The sequence below is a fragment of the Strix uralensis genome, chromosome 1 (genome assembly GCF_047716275.1).
Source record: "Strix uralensis isolate ZFMK-TIS-50842 chromosome 1, bStrUra1, whole genome shotgun sequence".
NCBI classification, from domain to species: Eukaryota; Metazoa; Chordata; class Aves; order Strigiformes; family Strigidae; genus Strix; species Strix uralensis.
This window is the reverse complement of record NC_133972.1, coordinates 166,391,321-166,406,658: the sequence shown is the minus strand read 5'-3', so window position 1 is coordinate 166,406,658 and position 15,338 is coordinate 166,391,321. Positions and strand designations below refer to the sequence as shown.

At 43.9% G+C, this 15,338-nt stretch overlaps 1 protein-coding gene across 1 annotated transcript in view; it reads left to right on the top strand.

Moving 5' to 3' along the window:
- The first annotated feature begins 2,154 nt into the window (after positions 1 to 2,154).
- The window catches only part of NDRG1 (N-myc downstream regulated 1), a 41,961-nt gene continuing 28,777 nt past the window's right edge, over positions 2,155 to 15,338 (top strand). Inside the window, exon 1 of the mRNA XM_074888402.1 lies at positions 2,155 to 2,291. The gene's annotated coding sequence lies outside the window, so the exon portion shown is untranslated. The remainder of the gene's footprint in view (positions 2,292 to 15,338) is intronic.

Below are 15,338 nucleotides of genomic sequence, written 5' to 3'. Positions count from 1 at the left end.
AGTACAAACTTTAGCAATTACATCTTCACATAGTAAAATACTTCCTAACTTGGATTTTTGGAATGATTTCATTTTCTTTTGCAATCCACCAATCACCCTCAAAAGACACTGCAAATCACCATGTTATTCTCAGTCATAAGGAGCAAAATAGCTGGGAAGAGTGCTTGAGCTAGTGAGGGCTCAGTTCGGATGCACACATTCCCAGGCTCTCCTACTTACGTGGGCTAGCAACTATTGACTCCTGGGGGCTTCTACCTGCCTGCCACCAACATTTTTGAGGGTCTAACACTGCATGTGATCTACATAACAAACAAACTGCAAAGGTCAAAACAAAAGAAAACACTTCATTCCAGTTCTCCAGTTCGTTCCAGACTCAGTACTTGTTTTTACTGCAGAAGTCTGTATTTAGTGCACAGGGAACAGTTCATTCAGTTTGAATCTCTGGAGTTTTCAGCCCCTTCCCCAAAAAGCAGCCAAGCACAGCAGACTGAAAAACTGCTTGAGGATGGGCCAAACCACACAGTTCAGACACTGACCCAGATCTGTTTTCTGAAGGACTGAATGTTTCTGAGCTAGGATTTTGTTTCATGGTCAGATGAAGGAAGGATTAATCCGTTGGAAAATTAGTCAAGCCCATCTTCTTGTTCTAGCATTTGCACTTGTTCCATAGCTTTAGTACACTGAACTAGGCAGATCTTCCATAACAAACACAGCAAGACAGCGATTTGATGACATAATTTCGAAGATATGACTTCAAAATAGGCTCAGTTGCAAATGAAATTATTTACGATGGTTTCATTGGTTTCCTGGCCTCACAATTTAAAATTTACACGAAAAAGGTTAGACCTTTAATGATTCAAAAAACAAAGAAAGCACACACAGAGCAGTGAGTCTTAGAATGACAAATGCTTCTCTGGTGTTGTTTCAGAAATACTTTTCAGCCTTGCAGACATGAACTAAACGGAGGTAAGAAAACATGATAAAGAAATTTCCTTTATTCTACACTTAGTAATACTTCAGAGTTATTGATGCACAACATGTTCTCCATGGTGAAAAAGGAACTGGACTTCCAGAGTGCTTTTTCCGAAGGCAGCACTTTCTGACTCAGGTGCAGAAGCCGGGTTAGGAGGAGAGAAGCTAATATGCATTTGAACAGCAGCAAGCTTTTATAGACTGGACTTAATAAGCTTATTGTATAGCTGAGAAAACAGAGGCAGAGAGTTTAACAGAGTTTCAGAGTTTCAGGAATCTCTGATTTCCTCTTCAGACCGCTGCATGAGGAAAAACGATAACATGATGTGGATTTCATCAGTTTGGGTCACAGTAACCTGCCATAAAAGTGAGGCTGTTAAGTGAAATCACACACATGGGGTCAGCGTGCTTTACAGAAAAGCCACAGAAAAAGCAGCTGAGGCTGTCACAGTTTAACCAGCCCCTTAGCGGGTGGCTACACGCAGAACTGTGTATATATTCTTTACTCAGCAGGCCAGGGCCTCTTTTTGGAATAAACGATTAGCTGCGCTTCTTGCCAAAGAGTTGTTTGCTGGGAAACTCACACAGCACTTGCAGCACCCGCTGCACCCTCTGAACTTCATGAGAAATGTGTCAAGGCATTATTTTCTTTCTACTGCAATTAAGGGTTCCTTCCTAGAGGTCCTGTTAATGTATGTAATGAGCAATTCGTGATCTGGTAAATCGTAGTGCGTATGCCTGCAGGGTTTGGACCACCTGTGCCAGGACCCCGCGGTCGCACTCCTTGGCTCGGACTTTCCCAAGACGGCTAGTCCCTCGGTCCCTGGGCAAGCCCCTCGCCCACACTCGACTCTCCTCACCACACGGTGTGACACCCCTTCTCCCCGGCACGGTAACGCTTCGGGAGGCCGGGTGGCAGCTCTCAGGGTGGCAGCTCTCACCCATCCACTGCTCCCGCAGCGTGCCCGGGAAGGGGGTGTCAGCGGTGAGCCCCCCCCGCGCTGAGCTGCGCGGCCTGAGGGAGGGGGGGAGCTGCGCTGGTGGGCGGGCGGGCGCGGGGTTTCCCCGCTGATACTCAGCGCCCCTCCGCAGACCGGGCAGCCGCGGGGCAGCCGCCACAGGCCCCTGCGGACGAACGGGGCGGGCGGAGCCCCGGAACGGGTGGCGGCCCGCCCCGTGCTCCCGCCGGGGGCGAGGCGGCGGCGGCGGCGGGCAGCACCGCCCGGCGGGCGGGGCGCGGGCTATAAATCCGCCCCGCGGCGGCGGGCGGGCGGTGGTCGGAGCGCGGCGGCGGCGCAGGGAGAGCGGTACCGCAGCAGGTAAGGGAGGGTCCCTCCCTCCATCCATCCATCTACCCACCTCCCTCCCCATCCATCCACCCACCCCCGCGGACCTCGCAGCCCCTTCGAGGGCGCATCCCTGCATCACCCTCCTCCTTTTTCTTATCAGTAAATCCCTTTCCCCCCGCCTCCTCCTTCCAAGCAGGGCTTTGCCGGCCGCCGGCGGAGGAGCAGGCGGCTCTTTGCGGGGTGGTGGCTGAGCTGGCGGGAGGCAGCGGCCGATGGGGTGCCCCGAGCCGTCCCCCGGCCCTTCCCGGCGGTGGGGGCAGCTCCTGGGTGCTGCTGCCACGGTCCGAGGCTCCCCGGAGCGGCGGGCTGGGCTGGAAAACGGCCGTGAAACGAAGGCACCTACTTTTCCTTACGGAAGTTGACTCCTGGCGCTTGTTGCTTGTGTCTCTGCTCCTGCAGCTCTGCCTTGGATCCGGAGCAGAGGACAGGCTTGACTGGTGTCCAGGCTTTACTAGTCAGTTGTTTGAGCGGGGTCTGTACGCGGTGATAGGCGCAGTTTGCCGCCTGTGCTCCCAGGCAGTGCCCGGGGTCAGAGCGCGTCCCGGCGCTGTTTGCAGTGGAGGCACAGCCGTCTGCTGGGTCTGATAAAATTAGTAATTTCACTTCTAGGGAGGATGTTTTGGTTAATGCTTTCCATTGTGTTACGGTTTTCCTATGAAACACTTGCAAACCAGCATTGCTCACTCTTACCCACTCTTTTATAAAGACCACGGTGCCCGATTTTGCACCTCATGCCCAGAATAAGACTCCCTTTAGGCTTCAAATAGAAGCATTTACCAACTATGTTATTTGGACATTTTCCTCCTCAGTTGTCTGTTTAAATAGGAACTGTGTTTTGAACCTAGAAAATGGAATTGTAGAGGCATGGGAGAGGTCAAAGACAGCCTGAAGTTTTCTGTCCAGTTTCTCTGCAAGGTGTTGCATTGTTTTGACTTCCTCTGTCTTTTTGTCAACTTTTTTGTGTGTGTGTTAAAGATACACAGCTTCTGAAAAACTTGCAGTTGAGGACGTGCAGTGAAAATAGCCTGTAAACGGGAGCTATCAAATACTTCAAGTAAACATGTGAGAAGCCTGCCTTGGTCTTTTATAGTCTTGGCTGTTACAGGCGTAAGTTACATCAAAACTTCAGCCAGTGGCATTAAGCTGGTGCACTCTGATCTTGGCTCTGGCAACATGTTTTTTTTAAAACGTTGTGCTCTTTTAACCAGAGTCTAACGTAGTTTGACATAGAAAGACTGTGTTTTTATCACAAGTACTTGGGTAAACAGCAGGCAGCTAATGCTGTACAATGTCCTGTGCACAGCAAGAATTTAATGACTGTGGATGAAATGGTAAAACTCAGGAGTAGGTGCAGCAAAAATAGTGTTCCTTAAAGGTTTGTACAGTTCCCAGAGTACTAATAATCTCCGTGCCCTTGAAGAATAATGCATGGATGTGTTCAGGAGAAACTAGTGTTTGTTTTGACATGGAAAACACAGATGTAGTGAAAACTGGTTTTAAGGTAATAATGAGAGACTACTTAGGGTGTGTATGGTTTCTGTACCTAATATTTTTCAGTGTAAACTGAACAGATGCCATGGTATAATGGTTTTGGGCAACTAGAAACTGCAGCATTTGAATCTGACTTCCTTTCACCGCAGTTCAGCAGATACCTGGAATGGGCTGGATTTCAACTTTGAAACCTTTGAACTAAAATTTCTCTAAGCAGTGAACCAAGAGTTGAACTCATCCCCTTGCGAATGGACACTCTGCAAAGTGGCTGGCCTTGGACCAGGCTGGGGGAGAGGAGTCTAGATGGTCTGAACAAGATGGGCTTTTCATTTGTTTCCCTTAGGAAGAAGGGTTTGTGTACTGATTCGTTACATTCTTTGGCCACTTTACCCAAGGTGGCAGCAGGCTAGAGATGTCAAAGTGTCAGGTGTCCACAGAATTTGGCAATAGCCAGAGAAGTGTCACCCACTACTGAGGGAGGGCTGCCACGTGTGCCTGCCTATGTTTGGGAACCAGCATCTGCACCACCATAAAACAGACTCTTAAGTTTTTCAGTTTCTGCCCTGTACAATGGCTTTTTTGTTCTTGCCAAAATAAAATGGAATGCTAAAACTGTGACAGATCATCTGGGTAGATTGTATGAATGCTCAGTAAAAACAGCAGGATTCCCCCATTTTCTTTACTCCAGTGGGAGATATTCTGCTCATTGAATATTCCTTTTTGCACCGTGACAGTTACATGGGGAGATTACAGTGCATCTTGGGAAACGCTTTGACTTGGGAGCCTAGGCCTTAAAAATAGTTATAAGGCAGTTGAGTAACTTGCTCTTGTAGTTCAGGTGGGATTAGCAGTGAACTGCTGTGAGAAAAATTCTTTGATACGGAGTTTTAAACCTAAGTGATTAATTTGTTTGACTGAAGTGCAACATACATCTTCTCATGACCAGCTTAAGGGATTTTGGCAAACTTCTAACTTCCCATAGAAAATACTGTTTTTTTCACTTAACCTCCTTAGAGCCTGAGAATCTGTTGCCCAAAACGTGGAGCATATATGTAATGAGACATTTCCTGCTTTTATTGTCTCAAAATAGACAAAGAGTGAAAGAAAAAGTACAGAAGGGGTGAAACTGGCTTGAAGCTCTTCAGAATAAAGACAACTAGAAACTGTGAAACTCTCAAAAATAATACAAATTCGAGTTGTGGTGGATCAGCAATGTTTACATCATGTGTATAGCTGGAAGCTTAAGGCGTCAGAAGCCCCTTTGCTGTCAGGGGAGAGTACAGCCTGGGAAACCAATAGCCTGAATCAGTTCAGTCCCAGCAGTCTGCAGCAAGAATGACTTTCTCTTGTTTCTCTGGTTTAACCAGTTGAAAGGAAGACCTTCTGAAAACTAGGAGATGCAACTGCTTGATATTAATAGGGATGAAATGCTGGTTCTTGAGATGAAGTATGACTTCCACTTGACAGTTTGTTTACATCTAACTTTCATGTTGTGTCACAGCACCTAGACGTCTCAGGCAGAAGTACAGAAGAGCCCACTTTGTCCTGTCACTGTTTCACTTTCACTAAATAAATGGTATTGTACATAGACTGCCCTTCAGATTCAGCTTTTAGGTGTAAATTTGTAAGTTTACCTGCTGTGTGATGGTGCTGTCCTGCAGCCTTCTCAGTGAAGAACTTTCCTGGACTGTTGGGTGGGGAGTGGATCTCCAGCTGTCAGCTGGTCAAGGAAACTGTAGTTACCTCCCTGCCCTCTGTCAAAAGCTCTGTCCCAAAAGTTACTTGCTGGTACTACAGAGTCACAGGAAATACTCTGAAGCTGTTTAAAAGGCTGACAGTAAGGCCATCCCATTTTCAGGTTTGGTGGTGTGTGTTGCTACAGATGACTAAAATCTGGGTTAGGGCTCTTAGAAATCAATGGCTATGAATATAATGGCTATTGAACTTGGTGTTTCTGTCAAATGGTGGTAGGTTTTTTCCTCTCTGTGTCACTTCCAGTGCCCCGGGTGACTTCAGCGGGGTAAGTCAGTGGGAGATAATCCCTATTGTTAATTCTCTTTGGCTGTGGAGTTGGAGCAGCAGTAAGGAACCATTCATAGCTTCTCCTGAATATGTCATCATGTATCATTAAAGTGTTATTATGACATAATTAAACTCAGTACTGAGCGTCCCTGAGAATCAGTGCCATTATTTACCATTTAATCCAGCACAGCAAGTGTGGGGGAAAAAGAAAAAGTAAAGCCTGCAATTATCCAAGTTTCAGACTCAAATGTGCAAGCTCCTGTGTTGGATGATGAGGGAGATGAGTTTAGTTTTACTTTTAGCTAAGGGCTGCTGCAGGATCAGGCCTGATTTTTTTCCCAACTGGCATGAGAGTGTTGTCTTTGGATAATGCCCAATGGTTTGTTGTCAGATGGGGTGTTCTCCACGCGGAGGTGCTCAGCAATGTGCTTGCTGATGCACAGCTGGACTGCCTGTGCTGATGAAATTTTCCACAGCTGTATCTGTTTGTACAAAGCAGGATGTATGTCAATTTTACTGCTCTTATTTTGTGTGGCTGATCAGGTTTCCTATGTTTCTTTTGGGTTTTGTGCTACTTCCTTTCAGTTAATTGTCACAATTTTAATATATCTTTTTCATCTGTCAGTCATTTTTTTTTTCTCCTGGTAGCTGGAAGCTGGTCAGTGCAGATCTTCCTTTTCAAGTCCTGTTTTTAAAACTGGATATTCACTAGTTTTCCAAGCTTGTAAGTGGCTGCTTCCTGTCTGAACTAAGTATAACTTCAAAAGTATAGCTCTTAGCTTATTTTCTACCATGGATGTGTAAGGCCAGTCTGCTATTACTGTATGGATGATGTAAAAATTAATGGAAAGAGCAAACCTTAGAACCTAGTGCAGCATGAAAACCTAATTGACTATAAAACAAACTTTTCCATGTGCTTTCAGCCATCCCTTGTGTTTTGTGTGTTTTTCTGTCCTTGCCATTTCACTACTCTTAGAACTTGACTTTAAGAAATTCTGATATTTTTTTTTAGGAAGCAAAAGCTAAGTGATAAGGTTCTTTAATCTGTAATGCCCCTGGTGAAGACTGTAGGTGGAGGCACTGGCGTTCAAAGCAAAAGAGTGGTAATATATTTTATATATGTGTGTGTTTATTGGTAAGGATAAGGTATAATGGAAAAGTAATCAGCAAAGTAGAACGCAACTTTTAAAAGAACATTTATTTGTGAACACAGTAAGCAGACATCCAGATGGGAAATGCGCTGCTGGAGGAAGGAAGGATTGCTCTTGCTGTGGGTTTTTGGGTTGCTTCCTTCAGGAAGCTCATGTGCACCTTGTTAAACTAATGATGTAATTTTCCTACTGCTGAAGTTCTAGAGTACTCTAAACATATTTTGTATATATTGTATGTAACATATCCCTGCTAAATTTTAAGATGCATTTGCATCGTTTGACAAAGTTGCAACACACTCGGTTATGTGATGAGTCTATGAAATAGAAGCGCTGCAAAGTTTTATGATGATCCTTTATATTATGACAAATTCAAAATACTATTCTGTTTTTCCTAGATGAATAAATTTTAAGAGCATCACATATTTTTTCCCATGTGAAACATACTGAATTTTATGAAGTTGTGTATAAAATCCCAATCTTATATAAAAACTTGGGCATGCATAACTCCAACTCATCTTGTAAACAAAGCCTGGAAAGAGATAACTAAGTTCTCTGTCTGATGTAATAGGTGTTAACCTAGAGCATGGATGGGTAAGGTTTTGAAAAAAGTCAGCTGAGGATGGAGAATTGCTTTTTGCCCACTTTGAAGGATTTTGAAAGGCCTTATTTTGAGAAGCAAGGAGTGTTTTGGCACTGGATGGTGCTGACTTTGACACTCCCTCAGCAGTCCCATCTGTTGCCTGTTGATACAGGCAAGAGTGTGCTCAGCCCTTAAGAAGATCATATTGTGTCTCTGGGTGCTGAGGCTTGCAAGCAATGGAAGACTGTTACCCACATCTAGTCTGGAGTAGTTCAGTATGTGCAAATACTTAAATTTGGGTAACTTTACAATGGGACTTTCTTCAGAAGAATGAAAAATGTGTCCTTAACACAATGGCCATTTGTATAAAGTTTGAGTCCAGATTAAGATATAGAATCCTAAAGTTCATCCTACAAAGGGGACTGGCAGCTCATGGGAATAAAATAATACCCATAAATTATACTTTTCTCCTCAAAACCAACCAAAAACCCTTAGACACTTACCACAGGAGACTTCAGCCCAGACACTTTGGCAGGGATTATAAAGAGAACTCATAACGGCAATGAGCAAGCAATTTTAATAGTTGGTAGAACAAGTTGTATATGTACTCAGAAGCTCTAACTCATATAGTATGACCTAATGAATAAATGTAAATTAAGATAGATCATCAACCTTAGCTGTGATGTTTTGTAACTTAAGTACTCATCTTTGCAACATCAACATGAAAATGCAAAATGTGAAAAGAAACCACTATACACTTGCAAGGCTGCAACCTAGAGAGCCAGATAACATTCCTCATCTCTGAGTATACTATGAGCCTGTCCCTTCTGGAATAATCTCAGTATGTTTTTGCCTCTAAGTTGCACAGAACCACCCACTTCTTGAAGCAGTTGCAGCTGGGCAGAAGCTATGAACTATTAAAGCATGGCAGACTGAGAAGAGGAGGGGGTGGGGAGCATGGCCTGACACTGGTGAGCTGCAGGAACAATAGCTTGTTTCTTGTCTCTTTAGACTGCAATCTTTGTGGCAGAAGCTGTCTCTTCCATGTTATGAAATGCCTAATGCATTTTTTGCAGCATTCATTATTTCATCTGCCCCCAAAACCCAGCCTAGCACCCAGGTGCAAGGCAGGTGTTGGGTTCTGTAACAATGCATTGCCTTTAATCTCTGCTTAAGAACTTTATGTTTGCAGTCAGTTGGAGGAGTGGGACGGATGCAGAGAAGGATGCTGGGAGAGTGCTGTGGCAGTGGAACGAGACAGGCTGGCTTGGTAGGGTAAGAGAAGGAAGCTTGGGAAGGCAGCTGATTGCTCTTCAATTTTTCCACCCTGCGGTGCTGCCACCCACAGCCTGGAGTCGTTTAAAGCTAGAGGACAACTTTGGCACCAGTACAAATGGGCATAGCGTGTTTCCAAAAAAACTTAGGCTGTCACTCAGATGTAGGATTTCTTATGAAAGCCCTGGGTTCCCATACCTCCACCCTGTGCCGTCACACTCGGCAACAACTGTTTGCAGCCGTGTGACCAGTGAGTGGTGGCTGCCTGACCTCCTCAGTTTGAGGTGACAGCACTCATCATAGCCAGAGAGTCCTGGGAATCATTAGTATTTTTAATCTCTTAAAAGAAGCTTAACGTTGTTGGAGATAATGACTTTTCACAGAGGTATGACCAGAAGCAGTTTCAGGTGCCAGATGCTAAAGAAACTTGACTTTCAGAGAACTTCATTAGAATTTGTAATCTGTCCCTTATGGAGTTGTGACATTATAGTGTAGCTAGTATTGGGGATTGCTACAACAGGAAAAAAGCTCTAAGACATTGCAAGCTCTCCATTTCCCTGCCAGCTAGGAATAGAAGAGCTGCTCATTTTGGGGGGGATGGAACTCAACAGGGGTGTCCAGCACAGGGGAGATGGGGACAGCAGGCACGTCCTTTGGCTAGCACACCAACCCACTCACAGCCAGTTTCTACTCTCATGAAGCATGGGAGGACCCCGAGCTTTCCAAGGAACATTCTTCATTGCATCCCACAGCGAGAGGATTGTGCAAGCTGTGTTTCAACAGTTTTCTTGCTCAACATCTGTGCAGTAGACAGAAGGGTTGCTTCCAGCTCACTTTGTTTTGATGCTACTATCAATGTGCAGCTGCCAGAGCATATCATGCATGTGAAGAGTAACCAGTCCCTGGTCTGAGGAACTGGCAGTTTAAAAGCAGTGTCCAATCTCAAGGTGATAGCAGCTGAACAGCTCTGCACCCATACAGGCATCAGTGCCAGTCGCACAAGCAAAAAACAGCCAGAAGAAAAGGACTGGAGACGAGCCTGGAGATCGTGTCTTTCTAACTGCACAGGTATGCCAAAGCCTGGGGCAAGCATAGCTGTGGGAGACACTGTGGACCTGCATGTTGCTCGTGGGACCCTGGTGGAATCGGCTGCTGGCTCTGGCCTCGGAGTTGTCTCCGTGTGGCTTTGCCCAGCTGTTTCTTGGCACAGGGCTCGAGTGCTTGACTAAAACATTTTGGTTTCCTAATCAGATTGATTAGCACATAGCATAAGTCTAAACTTAAAAATGACTAAGACTTTAAGCCTTGCTTGGTTTTTGGCTTTGATAATCACTCTTAAGCTACATTATGCTCCTAAAAACCCACTTTTTTTTCTGGATGCTAGCTCTTATTTTCAACTAGAGCCTTCACTAAAAAATGCTCACAAAGGGGGCTGAAAGGAAATAAAAGCAAATTGGTATTGGTTAGAAATAAAAAATTATTAAATTGAGTATTGTCAGTGTGCTGTGCTGGAAGAGGGCTGGCTGATGGTGATTAACAGGACGCCTGTGAACTGGAGGCCATCGGGCAGTGGAGTTGTTTCAGCTCACTGATATTATTTACTTTAATGCTTTGGTTCCTGACCTTTTCTGATTTGAAACTTTACATTATTTAAGGGTTACGCTTCCAAGCTTCCTTTGTGTCAGGTTATTTGCTTTTAGTTGCAAATTGAGATAATCATGTATAACCAAAGGCTAAGGAAACCCAGAGAGTCCCAAGTAGTTAAGTGTCTTCAACTTTTGACACTTGCTGCTCAAACTGTTTAGTCGGATGCTACTTAACTGTCAAAAGTAATCTGCTTTTTATAAAGGGGAGGAACTGCTATAAAACCTCTTCCGTGTTTTATTGTGTGGAACTGTCAGAGAAAAACAGTAACTTGGTACACAAAGGACCTTGTGATACCAGTGCCTGTAACAGAGTAGCTTAAACAGGGCATAGTGTGGGCAGATGCTTATGCATGAACTGTTTTGGATGCTTGCAAAATCCATAATTTTCAAGTGAGTCACAAACAGGAAGATTATAAAATATCTGAAATGTAAACTGCACTTAATGAGAGCATGCACTGTGTACCATAACCATGTATGGGTGCTATTAATTAATGTCCATTTTTCTCTGTTTAGTGGAGACAAGTTTTTTCAAGCTGCTCCCCAGTTTACGGTAACCATTTTTTATTTGAGGGACAATCAGACTAGTTTACAGTATTTACTGTTAATGACTGGAAGAATTCTGATTGACAGTATGTAAGGCTCAAGTACTGTTTTGAGCATCACAGTAACTTTCCTTGCTTCATTGTCAAAGGCCTGAGCTGCCTCGTTATTTTTCTGACCTGTTACTGATGGAGATCTTTGCTAATCAACTTCTGCAGAGCTCTGGAGACATCTTAGCTCTCTCCATTCTTGCCACATCCCTGCTGCTTTAACAGTGCTTGGAGTTGCTGCAGATGCACAAAGGCTCAAGTTGCCACGCCTGTTCTTCCTACCTGCTTTGGTGCCTGAGCTCTGAAGACACTTGTGGCTTTCAAGGGATAAAGTGCAGAGTGATGTGGCTGGCTTGGCAACACCTCTCCACGTGTGGCCCTGGAGCCCAAGTCTTGTGTGGTCCCTCTCTCTAGAGAGAGCACCACCAGTGCTTGGGAGCTGTGACCCTCAGTGCCCATGGTCTTCTCCCTCTTTGCAATTAGGCTAGGCGCTCGTGAGTATTTAGTCCCACGTGTAAAGTGATTGCTGTCCCTTCTGCTTGGTTAGCCTGCAAAGATGGCAGTGCCATCAGGCTGCTCTGGTGAGGTTACCCGTCTGTGTATCAGTAGTCAAAAGGAGAATAATCTCTGCTGCCAGTGTTTAAACAAGCTGTTTTGAGGAAATTGCCTTCTTTATGAAACGCTCAGGCAGGAGTCTTTTCCTGTTCTTTGTTTTTCATGATAGCATGTAAATAAAAAAGTTGGGTATGAGGGCAGAGGTAAATCCTGTAGAGATGATAGCAGTTCCCCCAGCCCTTCATGGATGTGAGACCATTGTGCTTGATGATGCACCAGTGGCAGAGACTTGGACAACCATATGTGTGTCTTCAGAAGAATAAAATTTGGAATGAGGGATCTTTCAATTTGTTTTGCTTCTGTGTTTGGAATTAAGTTGGTCATGTATATTAGGATTACCTAATGCTTGGTACTTGTGATTGCAACATTACTGGTGTCTGAGGATGGATGACTTGATGTGTGGCTTCTTAGCACCTTTGTTGGGATCCCTGTTGTGCAAAGCCAGGCTGCACATCCATCCTGTAGCCCCTGCTGCCAAAACAAAGCTCCAGTGATGACTATCCCTCTAGCAGTGATGCAGTGACAGGGAATATATACTAAACCTTTCAGAGCAAAATAATCAGTCCCAGTAAAATGATTCCTGAGCTACTAGCCTTGATTATGGCACTTGCTCTGGTGGTGTTGGAGCAGTAGGTTTGGGCTGGAATGGGTACAGAAAAGTCTCTTTGAATGGAATTAGTGAACACAGTATTGCACAGATGACTTTATCCTTCCCCATAGCCCGCTGGCTTCCTAGAGGCTGGTTTGATTGTTTTTCCTGCTAGGTGGCAAAGGTATGTGATGAGTTTTAAAGCACTTTGCCAGCTGCAAAGGTGACTTAAACTTTTATTTTATTCTTAGTTATAAGTATGATTGTTTTAAAACTTAATCCTCTAAGCAGCAATTGTAACGAATATCTGGGTGCAGGGTGAGGGGTGTCTGCTGGCTGGAGGTGGCTTGTCCCGGAGAGGAGAACTTGGGACCTCTTAGCAGGCTCAATTGGCCAAGTGGAGTGAAAAAAAGTTGTTTTTCTCCAAGTTGGCAACTTTAGACTACTGCTTGCAGATATAAATGAACTTTGTCTTTTGAAGACTTCTGTGAGGCAAGTGCTTTGAAATGTGTATAAAGGAATGCTTGTATGGTTATCTATTTAGGAGAGTTAAGCAGTTATATTAGCTTCAAGCTACCCTGTCACATAATGGAGGGGAACACAAAGCACCTATTTAGAGATTATAAAATTTGTGCTGAACATGGGTGGTACAAAAGTACTTCCCCCAGCATCTTTCTTTTTGGAAAATAAGATGTTTTTTACAGTGCTGTCAGATAGCAGGGCTTTGTTTGCTAGCTCTCATGAACAAATAGCATGTTGTTGTGGCACCTTATCACAAGGTTGTTTCTTGGTAGGAATGTTTCAGGTATTCCTGATGCAGAGAAGGAAAACCCAGAGCTTGGAAATACCTGATCTGAAAACATTATGTGGCTTCAAGATCTGGTATCTTTCCAAAAGTGAGAACTTAGTACACGGGCTTTTGTTCAGCAGACTTTATGGCAGTCGTGTAATCTGCTGGTCAGCACTTCCTAGAGCTGGTTCTTTCGGAAACATAGAGCAACACTTTGAACTCTTATGAAAACAGGATTGTTTTTTAAGGCTATAAAAGGCATCCATCTTGTTCTTTTTGGCACGGGTTTTTTTGGTCACTTGTAGTCAATGCTCTGAGTCCCTGAAAATCTGAAACTATCCCATGTAAACAACTTTCTTCCACAAACACTAGCTGTGGCTTTGTTCCCTGAGTTGCTTCTTACTGAAAAACTGCAGGGGACCTGACTTCTTACTTTCCTCCCCTATAGGCAAAACATGGAAAAATCTCTTGCACTTCTAGTCCCTATTGCAGAATTAGGTGCAACATTAAGGTACTATTTCTGTCTTAACAGAATTTGCTGAATGGGGGGGGGGGGGGGGGGGGGGGATAAAAAAGTCATTTGAGTTAGATGCAATTGCATGTAAATATTTTCAACCTCCAAATATTGCAGCAGAATTTGTTTTGCCTCTGCCATGCACAACTGCTCACTGTGTAGAATGGCACATTACATAGATGGCCATAATTACAAAAATACATAACACTACTTCTAAAATGTCACTTGCAGTTGCTTGAAATTTTGGTAGACTTGTTTTTTGCTTGTTCTTTGATTAAAATCTGTAATGGGCAAAACTTACTGGAAAACATGGAGAAAAAGGGTGAATCAGAGTGAATGCCGGAGAATTAACTCTGTCTTGACTGTTCTGACTATTTAAGTATCTCTGGTACCTTGTAAATTTGGATTACAAATTACTGGCAACGGGGTCAATTTTGTTCCTGTCCCCATGCCTCAAGTGTTGGGGTTAAATATTTATGAAGCATTACTCTAAGCTTAAAATACCCAGTCTAATTCTTTACCAGAAATCCACCCAATTGCATAGCCAGCAAGAAACTGTTTGCACATGCATGGTCACCAGTGTTTTTTCATCATTAACTTTCTTAATTTGTGTTTGCCACTTCATAGCTTCCTGTAGCATCCAGCTGTCTTGCAAACTTTCTGACTAGAGCATTTTTGCCTAGGTAAAAGTGCATCGAGCTAACCCATGAGGCAGAGTAAAACTGCTGCTGCTGCCACTGCCAGCTTGTGGATACTCCTGTGGGTTTCACAGCCCATCCTGAGCACCAGGTCGTTTCTGTAGACAGGGCTGATTGATTGGCTTAAATCAGATTAAAGTCAGGAGATGGGTTTAAAGAATTGATTTTAAATTTTGTTCTGTAGTTTTATGCTTGTCTTCAGGAAAATTGTTAATAATTAAAATGCTTGCAGTTACACTTAGTCAATAATTCCTAAACGTGTTTCAGCCTTTTGGCTTGCTTTATGAGTATACTTACTCATATGCTTCACTTGAGACAGTTCTAAACTTTTCTTAAGAAGTAAATAATTGATTTGTTTTATTGTTTTGTAGTTAATAAAGTTCCAGTTTTCTCCAAAGATGCTCAAAGCCCTTTTCCATCAGGCCAAGATATGTAACAAACATACTTTGACTTCTGTGTTTGTCACCTTGCTGTTAGAACAGTCCTGGTATCTCTTGAGAACTGTTTCTGCTCATTCATGAGAGCTTTGCAGGGAACAGTCCTCTGCCTCTGGCACCTTTTCTTTGTCAAGAGAATGAAAACATGCTGTTCGTCTCTTTAACTCCTGGCTTGGACTGATATGGTCGCTGAACTGAGATGCCTGCTGGTCCACATGCCAAAGGCGCGCTGCACCTGCAGCACAACCTGCTGCTCCATCTGCCGTGGCAGTCGCCTCTTCTGGGCTTCAGCCATATCTGTGTTCCCAGTGAAACCTCTCAGATGAGTGCTGGGTGTCGCGGTGCTGGTCCTTTCCTAAAGCAGGATAGAGCAATCTTGTTCCTAACTCTGACAGTTTTGAAAATAGCATTATTGCATGCACCTTGTTGGTTTTCACTTATAGGAATATCTGTTTTTCTTGGTACTGTTTGTTCAGATTAAGGAAGGTGTTTCTGTCCCAAAGAATGGCACACATCAATCTGAGAGTAAAATTATGTTAATGAGTGTCTAGTTCAGTTTTCTTACAGTAAAGATCTGGGAGAGGGAGGCTGCACTGGAAAAAAAAGAAGAAAAAAAATT